The sequence below is a fragment of the Neopsephotus bourkii genome, unplaced genomic scaffold, assembly GCF_033783945.1.
Source record: "Neopsephotus bourkii isolate Nb327-2 ecotype Australia unplaced genomic scaffold, CSIRO-AGI_Nbou_v1 NB_659, whole genome shotgun sequence".
Classification (NCBI taxonomy): Eukaryota; Metazoa; Chordata; class Aves; order Psittaciformes; family Psittacidae; genus Neopsephotus; species Neopsephotus bourkii.
The window spans coordinates 2,530,445-2,543,106 of record NW_026901158.1 but is presented as its reverse complement, the minus strand read 5'-3'; the positions used below and the strand labels follow the sequence as shown (position 1 = coordinate 2,543,106).

The following is a 12,662-nucleotide window of genomic DNA, read 5'->3' as shown; positions in this document are numbered from 1 at the left end:
TCCCAATTCTTCCATTTTTTTGTTATTTTTAAATTCCTGTGAAGCTTGAGACTGATTTCATGTGTAAAGACAGCTTTTCCTACAAAGATTTTTAAATACCTGCCTCATACAGAGTTATTATTGTCCAATTCAAAGTCTGTCCTCAGACATCTCTGCACAAATCCCATTAACTTTAGTACATGTCTAAAGGCAGAATTTGAAACGTGTAAAGAACTGGGTCACTGGGCAATGGTAAGTCTCAAACAGATATTTCTTTTCCGAGTTAAGAGAAAAAAACCCCTTCCCTCAGGTACTACGCAAACATTCCCTTTTGTGTGTAAGCAATAGCAAACACTTGAAATTTGATAGGTTACATTTCATCCTTGCTCACTTAAGACTTTTCCCCTTACTACAGTTAATAGCCATTTAGTCCTTAACGCAGTAGTTGTAGCTGATGCGAGATCATCCGAGTACACCATCTCATGGGGCTGCCTCGCTGCACATTTCAGTGCCTTGTTCACTCCCGGCTTAAACCAGTAGCCAGCAACAACTTTTGGTGAAGGTCTCTTTTTCTGGTTCTCAGGACAACTGCTTTCACATGCTCCTCACACACACTAGCTCTTGACTTGCCTCTATTTTGTATTTAATACTGGTAATAACATTTCCTTATCACATTTATAAAATACAGTCTAATCAGGTGTGTGATCTACGAGCAGGAAATCAGTCCAGGTACAGGTGGGTTTGTTTGGTATTTTCACAACCTAATTCTACAATTATTGTGTCAGTAAACATCAGTGGAATAACAGTCTAAAAGGCTTTGGTCACCACAACTCTTCTCTGCATTAACACTTCAGATCTGTGTATACTGTTCTCATATAATTGGGTTTATTACATTATATACACTTGTTCCAGCACAAAGCCTGCATAGAACTTAAAATCAGACCATCCTAACCTAATGTGACCAGTCAGGAGATACAAAGGGACAAGCCAACATGTAGCATTCAGAAGTTACCTGTGAGTTCCCTTTCCACAATCACTTTCCCCAGAAAGTTTATTTGCTGGAATCAAGAAACCAAAACTAAAGTCCAAGTTACACGCTAACAACGTGTACTTTGTCTTTCCAGTGATAACATCACCCTTTAGATTTCCTTCAGCTCCTGACTATGAGGACAACCCACCAGAATGAGCACAAGGCTTGGAATTCTAATCCAGACTATGCTACTTGTCTGTGTGTGACCTCCGGCCAAGTGTTTCACTGAACTTACTCTCTGCACCTCCAAGCCTTTATGATTCCCTTAGCTCAAGAAAGCCAGTAATGTTCAAGAATACACGACAATGTCTTCAATATTTCTATGACAAGGTCTGCAGGAAACATTTCCATCAGTCAGAGATTAAAAAAAATATTCTTTCCATGCCAGTATTTTGTCCCAAGAAAAAGCATAATTATTGTTAATTATTTTAACTTTCATCAAGGTAACTCTAATTCCATGTTGCTTTTGGCACAGTTCAAGTCTCCACCTCTCACTAAGTATACTTAGAGACATAAATTAATTTTTCTCCCTTTTTATTCTATGAAGCCTAAAGACAGATGTTAACTTTTTTTCCAAACCTCAGATGTTCTTTTCCTTGTTAAATTTATATCCTTGTACTGCAGAGCCAAAGCTCTCCCAATCCCCTGTATTCTAAATTAATCCATCAATCCCCTTTCCTCTGTGTTTTTGCCCTTGGCAAATCATTAGCCCAAGGGAGAACTCAACGGAAAAATTCCAAATTTCACTCAGACCAGAGCTGAAAATATCTTTCTTCTGCCTCTGCAAGAGCTGCACTGAGATGCCATCCCTTGCCGATTTTTCTCTCCTTACTACATCTCCAGCACAGCCACTACTCTTCACAGCTGTCCCTTCCCATCCCACTATCTCCTCCAGCTGCCTCCCTCTGGCCTCTATTTGTACTCTTTGCTGTAAAAAGTTTCAAATAAAAATATTCTCCCATTAAGTCCTTGGACAAGTCTTTGATTTTCTAACTATTACCTTTTCACCCCTTCTTAAGGCCTGCGCTAGTATTTTAAGGGCACACACGAGATGCAGCTAAGCATTTGCTTTGAAACCTCTCGATTCTAGACATGAAAGCAGTAACAGACTCCTCAGATTTGTTTCTCCCTTCAATCCTTAACCACGAGATAAAAGCTTGTTATGAAAGCAGAACTATGTCTGACTGTTCAAAAGTAAGGTGACGCTTTAGCCAGAGGCTTGTAAAGAAGTATACAAAATGTAAGTTCAATTTGAACAAGCTGGACCTCTCATTGCAGCTAAAGTTATCAACGCACATGCATTTTCTACTTCCATCTAATGCTGCAAATCACTCTTTTGAATGAAAGTTACTGTTTTCATTTCAGTCCTGCAAATCTCCTGATCCTACTGCCTTTTGCCAACATTCCCTCATAGGCTGTTTCAGCACGGCATGTTGTGTACTGCTTGCTTTGGCAAAGAGCTGCCCCATCAACAGCCTTTCATCTTTACAGCCTATATAAAATTATTCCTGAAAAGTGTAAAAAAGTGATATTAAATATGAGTGCCGTGGATTTATATGTTGAAAGGCACTTAACCAAGAAAACCTGGCAGACATTTTGAAGCAGTCATGCGAAGATACCAGCCACTTGAATGCTGATGCAAAACCACAAAGGTTCTATGGAACACACATCCAAAGCCAGAAAAACCCACCAGGTTTAACTCACCCTCCTCATACCTAAAGGTTTTGGCTCACTAGCACTTCTCTGAAGAGTCTGGTGAACAACAGGACCTGGAGCTCACTTCACCACAGTGCCCATCTGCTCTAGAACAGCCACATGTCTGGGATTAGGAACAATTAACACCGCTGAAAGCTAACTGAAACCCTTTTGTCTTGCTTTCTATAAGAGAAAGATGGAGAACATCAAAAACTGTACTCCTTGTGCAGCGCAACCCACCTAAACACACCACAAAGCTGCCTCGATTTTAATGTCCTCAGCCAACCACTGAGGATTCCACGCAGAGAACAGCTACTCACATGGAAACGCTACTCCTCAGTTCAATTTAGGAGAATGTTCTCTTTCCGCATCGCTCTGGATTGCACAATGGGATATAAAAACCATCAGGGACGTACCCTGGCTGGATAGGGGGAGCTCGGGCCTCGCCTCACCTCAGCTTTGCCCCATCCCTCCGCCGGGCCCGGGACTTCACCCCAGGCCCGGTCCCGCTCCTTCGGCCGGCGGGGACGAGTCTGCCTCTGGTGAGCGTTTGCACTCCCGGCCCTGGATCCCTGCCAGAGGGGCTGGGTGTGGTTGAAAGCACACGAACAGTGTCCGTCGACGTGCCCCGGGGCGGCGGCTCCTCCCCACATACACACACCTGCTTCCCGCCGCGCCGCCAGGCCCAGCCGCCCCTCAGCCCTACCGCGCCGCTTACGCACTCGGCGCCCGACACGCTAGCACCTACGACTTTTGCGCAACGGGAGCCCTCTCAGGTGCAGCGCCCGCGTTGACGACATTACGGAAAATTCGTAAGAAACACCAACCTCTTTGAGGGGCTTTACGCAAGTGACGTTCCTAGGAGCAAGCTTAGCCGCTCCTAACCCGGGTAGCAGCGAGAGCTCTCTGAACTGCCGCGAGCCCTCGACCGCGAGCGGCGGGTGGGATTACGCAGTTAACGTAAGGAGTAGCGGCCCCAGGTAGGAAACCGGACGGGATGAGCCAAGCAGCTTTACGTCAATTCCGTAAGGCTGCGCTGGCCTGCCGCAAGAAGGGAGGAAACGGCCGGTTCCGCGCCGCTACGGAATTGGCGCGGCGGGCAGGCATACACCCTACGCAGTTGCCGTAAGGCTCTCTCTCAGGTGCAGGGAGGGGGCGGGCCCACGTTGCCCGGCAGCCCCAGCCTATGGGGGCGCGGGGCGCTGTCACGTGCCCGAGCCCCGCTCGCCGCTGCGGAGCCGGAGGAGCCAGGACGGGGCCGCGGAGCCGGGACGGGGCCGCGCCGGAGGCAGCGCTGGAGCCGGCGGCGGGCGGGGTGAGGCGGGCGAGCGGCGGGGTGGGGAGCGGGGAAGGGCTCGGTGCGGTGTCCCCGAGGGGAGGCGGTCGCCGCTCCTCCCACTGCACCGGGCACTGCGGGCAGGAGGCAAGGGCAGGACACAGGGGGGGAGGGGAGGCGCTGCCTGGGGGGCGGTGGCGGTTGCGGGGGTCTCGGTGCCCGGAGGGGCCGCGCAGCGGCGGGGGTGGGGGGGTGTGAGGAGATGGGGGGCTCGGTGCGGGCGTGCGGCCGCCGCCCGCCCTTCCGCCGGCTGCGCGGCGCGTACCTGGGCGCGGGGGGCGGAGCCGCGGGCGGTCGGTGCCGCGGGGCGGGGGCCGGGGACCGGGACTGGCCCCGGTGTGCGCTGATAGGGGGGGTTCAGCTACGTCTCCGATAGCCCGCGGGCCCCCCTTCTCCGCGGCCGGGTGCTGCGAGGGGGCACGAAGTTCGCGGGAGGAGCCGTGGCTCTGGTACCTGTGCGGGGTCTCTGGCTGACGCTCGGTCCCGGTTGCCTCCTTCATCGTGAGTTTGCGTTGAGCTCGGGTTTGTTAATCGTTAACCCACTGGTTTTTGTGGAGGTGAGAACTTAAGTTACCGTGGAGTCACAGGCAGGCTGCTGAGGAGAGCAAAACACAAGGTTTGAATCAAAGCAAGAATATGCATTATCTAGCTAAACGTCTTATTATTTATTTAGGTGGCTCTGAAAATGGTGCCATGTGGTTTACAGAAAGTAAGAAGAAAATGTCCTGCTCTGAGCAGCTCACACAGAACACAACAGTACAGAAACTTATCAACGGGGGTCCTGGATGTGTCTGAACTGGGTTTTCTCTTTAGCTGTTTGTTAACATTTTTAACAAGTTTTATCATGCTTTGCCCTGAAAACTCAGGAATTCTAAGTGTTGTTAAAGTAAAGGAAAACCTATGTAGGCAGTGGAAGGTGTTCTGCTTGTGGCAGGGGAGTGGGAACCAGATGGTATTTAAGGTCCCTTCCTACCTGGACCATCCTGTGATTCTGTGCTTGTTGTGAGGAACATAAGGTATTTCAAATCTCCAACACCAAAAATCGTTCGTGCAACTTACTTAAACTAAAATAGCTGGGCTATTGAAATGAAAATAGCTAGGAAGTTTAACTACAATTAAAATAGCTGGGCTATTGAACTTAAATTAAAATAGCTGTGTGTTCTAGTGAGCATCCGAAACCTGGCCTTCTAGGGTAAAGACAGAAAATTAAGATGAATTCCTTCATTCACGGAAGGAATGGAGGAGCAGGGATTGCTTGCAGAACATGCGCTTGTTAAAAAATATGGTAACCATTTTTTGAGAGACCCAAAGGAAGCAACAGTGGAGGCAGAGAGAGCCTAATGTTTGCAGGAAGGAAGGAAGGAAAGAGGATGGAATGGTGCTGTCTGTACTTGAGGGGAGGCCTTGAAAACCAAGCTTTTGGACCAGGAAAGGAGGAAGGCTGGAAAGTGTCTCTATAGAGGTTGTATTGCTGTATTCCTTCATTTGCAAAAGGTCGTTTCTTATGGTCTCTGAAAAGCAAAAGTGTTTTCCAAGAATTTCAATGTTCCATCTCCTAGATGGGGCATCCAACATTTGTAAAAGCTAGGTTGTAGTTATTTCCTGCCAGTGTAGGGAGGAAGAAGAAATCTGTGTCAGCAGATGGCAGCTGGCTGTAGCTTCTACTGAATTCCTGGTCATTTGTAGGAAGTTGGACTTGCCTCTGGAAGTTCTTGGCATGTGTCATTTTCTTCTCTCTGGAATTTTCCAATCATTTTCCTCTGCTTCGTGTTGGTATAGAATGGAGGGAGAGGATGGGGATAAGAGTGGGTAAGGATTGCTAATAGTTGGGGTTTAATGTTTTCTGTTTCTCAGAATGCTGACATTGACAGTGCAGGTCTGGTGCTGCTTTGGCATTTCTAGTAGAATCCTTACTCCTTGCTAATTCTCCTACTCCTGTTTTTATAAAGGGGTTTTATTTGCAAAGGCTGTTCATCCAAACTGATCATTATTACTGACCTGCTGATAATACTCTTGGCTCTCCACAAAAAAGGTTCTGATGAGGTGCCAGTTCGTGCTCCGAGGAGTTGACAGGCTAAATGCAAGGTAGAAATCTAGGACTTAATTTCTCTCTAGAAACACTTGTGTGTGGAGAGCTTGGGGGGAGCACCAGCTGCGACCTGCTGTGAATGCTGCTGAAGAAGTGACCAAATCCAGCCTCATTGTTTGTCCAGACACAGTTGATTTCATACAAAATGAATGGTTTGGAAGCAAATGAGAAGAAAGAGTAAGCATGAGAAGTAGTTTAAACTCTGGTGGATGTGCAGATTTTGGTGACCCTTGTTTCTGACTTGAAAGCAGTTTTTTTTCATGGGTAACGTGATGCTTAAGGTTGCAGAGCTCTCTCCTTTTGAAGCCCCTCAGTGAGTGTTCATCAAAGGCCTGTGGGTGGACTGAGATACTATTTTTTTTTTCTGTTTGAACTGTGAAATCCTGTTTGGAAATTAAGGAAAAGGAATCCAAGTCACTTCACGTTGTGAAAAACCTCACTGTAGAATGGTGAAAGCTGCGCTTTTTTCCACGTTGCTTTGGAAGCAGTTGAACTTTGTAACTTGGCATGTAAATAGAGCTCTTTGAAGAGCACATCCAGGGCTGGAAAGAGGAGAGAGGGGAAATGCCTGGCTGGTTAACAAGCTTTTGAGTGTGTAAAAAGCCACTGTAAGCATGTTTGTTGAAGTGTTTGTTAAAACACACAAGAGGTTTGCAGAGCCCTGCTCTGGGTTGTGGTGATGTACATACACCTAGAAACAACCACCGTGTCCAAGTGTAAATATGAAAGAGTTAAAAAAAGGTGGCAGTTTGTGTGTTTCTACAGCCTGGGCTGGGGAGAGCACTGGGGCAGTTGATAGGAAGGTACCTGGGAATGTGTCAGTCATCTGAGTAAGAATGAAGAGGTCTAATCTGCACCTCACCAGTCTCAGTTCTTGGTGAATTAGGATTCGTGGTACATCCGGAAATGCCAACAGAGGACTTCAGCACAGCATTTTCATTTGTGTAGCTCACTTTGTATTGAGGTTGGGGGAGGGAAGACTTTTCTGTTCTGACAACATATCCACGAGGAGCACTTGGCTGATGTGGTGTCCTGGATTTGCTATAAACTGAGCACTATTGGCAAGTAAAGATGGCTTTGCTGCTGTATAGGCTGCAGTGCTGAAATCAAAAGGAAAATTCCTGTTTAAAGCAGCATGAAAACCGGTTACAGATTCAAATAGCAGAAAAATACAAGTCTCAAACACGTCTGTAGAAATCCCAGTTTGAGTACATTGGTTGCCCTTGCATCATGATTTGAGAAACAGAAACTTTGTACTTCTTGTTTAGGGGAACAGAAGCCTTGAGCTGATATTTTGTATTAAAAGTGATAATTGATACAAGCTACAAGCCCAGAGACAATATTTTTTCAGTTGTGCTGCTGCATTTCTTGGCACTTGTGTAGTTTTTCCTTCTTATGTGCAAGCCTTTCACTGAGCAATGATGACAGAAAGCAGTAGCACATAGACTGTGTCAGCTCACAGAGGGATAGTGTTTCTAGTTAGCTTTGCTGAAAACCTTAGTTCATGTCCTTTTAAGAAAGAAAACATGCAGAGGGGTCTTAGGAATGGTACAGGTGGGTTAGCATCAACTTCTTGTGCTTTGGCTTTTTGGGATTTACTTTGTAGCTAAATTAGCTTCTGTTTCTCGTCCTTCTCACCACGGGTTGGAAGAGGACAGAGAATTCTTGGACTCTGTTCCATGCTGGTCTGTTGTCTTCATACTTTTGCTCCTCAATGCATATACTGACCTTTCTGTTAATTCCCTGTGTGGTATCGGAATGTGGACAAGGTGCGGGGTATAGGAGAAGTGCAAGAAAAGATTCAGGGTATGTCATCAGTTCTGCTGTTGCCAAAACGTATGTGAAGCATGGTACTGGGCTCCTCTCTCACTCTTTCTCTGCTGCTAAAACCAGGACTGCTGGGACTAACGCACTGTGTGGATTTTCCATGCAGCTGTATGGGGCTGCTGTATTGCTCGGCCCCTGGACCTTTGCTGATGGGCTTCTCAAGTAACGGAGGCCATAGATTATAAACCATGTCCTTGTTGTTTTACTTCATTGATTTTTCTGTAACTATGCAAAATTTCATAGCTTTTGGAGCAAAATATTTTCATAACATGCTGATAAATTAAAGGTGCAAATGGATTCTTTGCTATGAGGGTGCTGAGGTGCTGGCACAGGGTGCCCAGAGAAGCTGTGGCTGCCCCATCCTTGCCAGTGTTCAAAGCCAGGCTGTATGAGGTTTGGAGCAACCTGCTCTAGTGAAAGGTGTCCCTGCCCATGGCAGGGGGGTGGAACTGGATGAGCTTTAAGGTCCCTTCTATGATTCTATGATGTGAAAGAGGAATAATCCTATGAAATCCAGCTGCTAACTCATTTTAGGGGATCTCTTGGATTGTGGGAACTCAAGTGATCCTACTACATGGGTTGCTTTGCATTAGTTCTCTTATGTTGTGGTTTGGCACACTATTTAAGAGCCTCAAGATGCTACTTGTGATTGACTTAACAAAATGTAAATTATATGCTGTTTTACTAGGGCCTAATTTATCTGTCCTAAGGTTTGTGTACCAACAGCACTAAGCCCTTCTAACAATAATGTTTCTCTTTCATGTAATGTCTATGTAAGGGAATTAAATTACTTTTAATTGCATGCTTAAAAATAAAGTAAGATTGGGGTGTATCTGGCTATCATAGCAAATTAAATTGTGCTGCTGCTTGTTGGTTTTGTGCATTTACTCTAAATTGATTTTATTGAAAAATTAAATGTTGGTTGGGAGGAACACTCTTACTAGTAGGTAACCATGAGACACCTCAGAACTTGAAGAAATCTTGGATAACAGAACTAACATTTTCAGACCTTAAACTCTAATGTGGTTACTGCTGAAGAAGTGAAATGATGATTGAAGCAGAACTTGTCATTTGGCTTGACAGTAAATGAACTCATTTGTATTGACAAAGTGTCCCTTAGTAGGAGCAGAAAAGAACATCTTGGTTTTAGAGGCCTTTACTTTGCTGTTTCCTCTGATTCTTGGGAGGGGAGGCACTTTCACTAAACACATTTCTTGTCTGACTTGTAATACTGAAAATTCGAGTGCTAGCAGTGATTTAAGTATGGAGCCCTAAAGCATCTTTAGTATTACAGGTATGATGTTACATGTGGGTATTTGACTGATTATGACCCTAAACAAAATCTGCCCCTATCCTAGTTCTCATCTGGCAGTTCCTGCCATCCTGGAAGAGCACCAGCGAGCTGCAGGTGTGGGTGAAGCCCAGGCACATGAGCTCTTTGAAGCTGGTTTGGAACAAGTGTTGTGTGTTTTTAGCAATGAGCTTTGGCAAAACAGCCATGGTAGAGGCTGAGGAGACTCGAGGCTTGAGAGCAGCATCTTTCTGGGGATGCAGTACTGCTGATTTCCTCCAGGAAGATTTCAGCACAAAATGGTTTATCCTAGTGCCAATGATACTGTGAAATTGATAGACCTTTTTTTTTATTCTAGATTTTAAAGGGTTCTGTAACAGTGGATTGTGATAAGTCATGGTTAATATTGGAGGGGAGGCATAAGAAAATCATTACTTGTTGCAGGGTATTGGGTGGCTTTGTTTGTTGTTATGGTGTAGCAGCCAAAGCCTTGTTAGTGAGATCCTGTTTAACCCTTTCCATAAACTCGCTTTCTCTCTTGAGTGTCCTCCTATTTGCTATTTTAAAAGAGCGCAGAAAATTCAGTTGGAAACAAGCCACATGCTGCACCCAGCTGAATTTAGTTGCTATTGCTGAAATAGGTGGTGACCTTAAAATTACTAGTGGTACACACATGGATAAAGAAGGTATCTAAGTTAAATGGTCTTTTTACAGCCTGCTTAGCAGAACATGGAGTGGCTGTAGTAGACGTATCACCTGGAGTCTGGGTTAAAGCCTACAGTTAAGCCTGTACAAATCAGAGCATTTAAAAAACAAATTACAGGTTGTATTAAAAAAGGGCATTTGAGTTCTCTGTCCTGTGGGAGGCAGCTGGCAAGAGTGAAGCTGGTGCTGTGCTTCTGTTACAGTATGTAGCATGATCATAAAGGGTCCAATGGTGTAACCTGCTGGAGATAAGGTGAATGGGATTGGGTTGTGGATGCTTTTGTTAACCATAGAAACAAATAACCTGTTGTTAGTCAGCACTTTCAGATCCACTGATATTTAGTGGATTTTGGAGTTGGATGTAAATAGCAGCTGTTTATGTGGTGGTAATTACCTTGTCCAAGCCTGGTTGTGGTGCGCTGGTGTAGCTTGGAGCTGGTGGGGAGTGGTAGTAGCAGTGAGCACAGCCAGCATGGCTGGTTTTTCCAGCTATGCTGCGAGATGTTCTGATAGGTGTGTGGCTGATGCTGCATCTGGGTGAGGACATCAGTTCTTCTGTGTGAAGACAAGAAGAAAAATTATTTATTTATTCGCATTTTTTGATATTTCTGTGCTGACGGGGCAGCCCTTTGCATATGGAAACCTGCTCTTTCTCTGTGGTTATGGGGTGCTCTCTGGCCCTCTGTGCTTAGTAATTTTCCCCTGATCTACTTTGCTTAATTTCTGTATATATAATACAACAATTTTTGAGCATTTTGCTTTAATGGAAGGGGCAGCTGTAGAGGTACAGCTCTAGGTGTGACGTTGGGGAGTGAAGTACTGGAGAATACATACAGCCACTGGAAAGCTGGGGGGCTGTGGTATGATGGGACAAGTAGGGAACATATTGCTTCAAGTAAGACAGGTGAAACAAAATCCTGTAGAGAACGATACGGAAGACTATGAAGTGTTTGTAGGGAAAATTGAGCATTGGAAGGTACCCATAAAAATCTGGGAAGTGCTTAGTCCCATCGTATCACATACTATGGTAGTTGTGCACCCCAGAGCCAAGCCTGGACTGACTTTAGAGTAGATTAATAAGAAATTTCAAGTTGGATTGTACTTTATTGTAGAGATGGACTCCTGAATCTGACTGCCTAATTTTGTTCTTTGTTTCTGTTTCTATAGAGACATGAAAGTTGTGCCTAGGTAGGGGTCTTTTCTCTTAATGAGCAATACTTCAGATGGATGTTAGTTGTAACCCCTCACCCTGAAACAAAGAGAAAGAAAAGCCTCAGTTCTTGGCTTCTGTAGTTCCTTTCCTGAACAATAAGTACACTGAGAACTGGAGTTCCTCCCCCCGTAGGTAACCTAGACAGAAATCCTACCCGGGAACCTATTTGGAGCTGGGTATCTGCTGGAATTATTTTGTAAATGCATACAGTACAGAGACTTAGATTAGATTTCTGCTCCTGTTCCACTGCCAATCCTAATCTCTTTCCCTTTACTCTGATAGCTGGTTTAACTCAACAGAAGATGAGAGGAAAACGTAAATGCCCAAGAACTGATTTCTCTCCATCTCTCCTCTGAAGAACACCTTTTCCATATCATAGATTCTTAGTGACTGTCATCTTTTCAGAGAGCTCGAAGTATTTGATAAGCAGCTATTCAGTGTCCTAATGTTTCATGATCTCTTGATTTGATGTCTAGATAATTGGATTTAACAAATAGATTAGGACTTCTTTGGTTACCCGGTCACGCTGTCCAAGTCTTAAGTCATACTGAGACTTAATTTGTTTCTTTAAATTAATCAGCTGTGCCATTTGGATGACCTTAAAGAGTGTATCACTGGGCTTCAAATGCAGCGCTTATGCATGGCAACTGGGGATGTTACATCACAGTCAAGCCCAGAATAATTGCAAGCATTCCTTCTAAAACTGGAAACTAGTAAAAAACCCAGTGGGTAATGTCTTCAATACCAGGCACAGGGTAACACTGTGATCCAGTGAAAAAGGTCTAGTGATTAAACTGGAAGTATTGATTAGGGGAGCATTTGGCCTCTCTTCAGATTCTGCCACCGGTTTACCCCAAAATTCCATTTCTTTCTGTCTGATTTTTCACCTATAAAGGCCTGAAATGCTTTTCTCTGTTACAAAAACTGTTATTGAAACCGGTAATAAATGTACTCTGGTAAATATGGTGACAAGTGTTCTAGAAAAGCCAGAAAGAAAGGCAAATACTGGGAAAGTGGGGGGAGAGACAAAGCTGGTAACTTCTCAGCTTCTGGTGGGTGAGGGTGAAATTGGTGACTGCCAAAAATATGAGCTCAGACAAGTAGCTTGTTCTGCTCTGAGCCCACATCTGTACACACCTCCTCATCTCTACAGATGGCCAGGAGGCTGAAGAGAGAACACAGTTGTCTAAATTTGTGTAAGAGAAAAGAATCATGACTCCCACCTAGGAGGTGAACCAGAACCTCCTGTAACTGGGGTATTTTTGACAGTTTAAAGAATTTGATTGAATTTTCAGTCTTAGCAAATGATGTGAGACCTGACACTGTAGTTGCTAAATAAATACATATATATATTTTTAATGTTACTTTGTATTAGAAGATGGCTGGCTGGAACTGTACTCTTTATTCCTTCAGAGCTGGCCTGCTAAGGAATGAATTTGATGTAGAAGCCTCCTTTGCATGCTTATGCTTTACCAACTTACACGATACTTTTCCACT

The 12,662-nt window shown here is 44.8% G+C and overlaps 2 protein-coding genes across 13 annotated transcripts in view; one reads left to right on the top strand and one right to left on the bottom strand.

Annotated features, from left to right (window-relative positions):
* Positions 1–3,659, bottom strand: part of CRB2 (crumbs cell polarity complex component 2) — a 62,395-nt gene extending 58,736 nt beyond the window's left edge. Inside the window, exons 1-2 of one of the 3 annotated variants that reach the window (XM_061352547.1) lie at positions 3,366–3,432; positions 2,725–2,887 (exon numbers count right to left, since the gene is read on the bottom strand). The gene's annotated coding sequence lies outside the window, so the exon portion shown is untranslated. Of the gene's footprint in view, positions 1–2,724; positions 2,888–3,365; positions 3,476–3,531 lie in introns of those variants that run through there. The other 2 variants (XM_061352548.1, XM_061352546.1) reach the window with 2 other exon arrangements.
* STRBP (spermatid perinuclear RNA binding protein) overlaps positions 3,559–12,662 on the top strand; it is a 61,322-nt gene continuing 52,218 nt past the window's right edge. For 8 of the 10 annotated variants that reach the window (XM_061352569.1, XM_061352568.1, XM_061352570.1 and 5 more), the window contains exon 1: positions 3,880–4,019. The gene's annotated coding sequence lies outside the window, so the exon portion shown is untranslated. Of the gene's footprint in view, positions 3,685–3,879; positions 4,020–4,516; positions 4,657–12,662 lie in introns of those variants that run through there. The other 2 variants (XM_061352560.1, XM_061352561.1) reach the window with 2 other exon arrangements.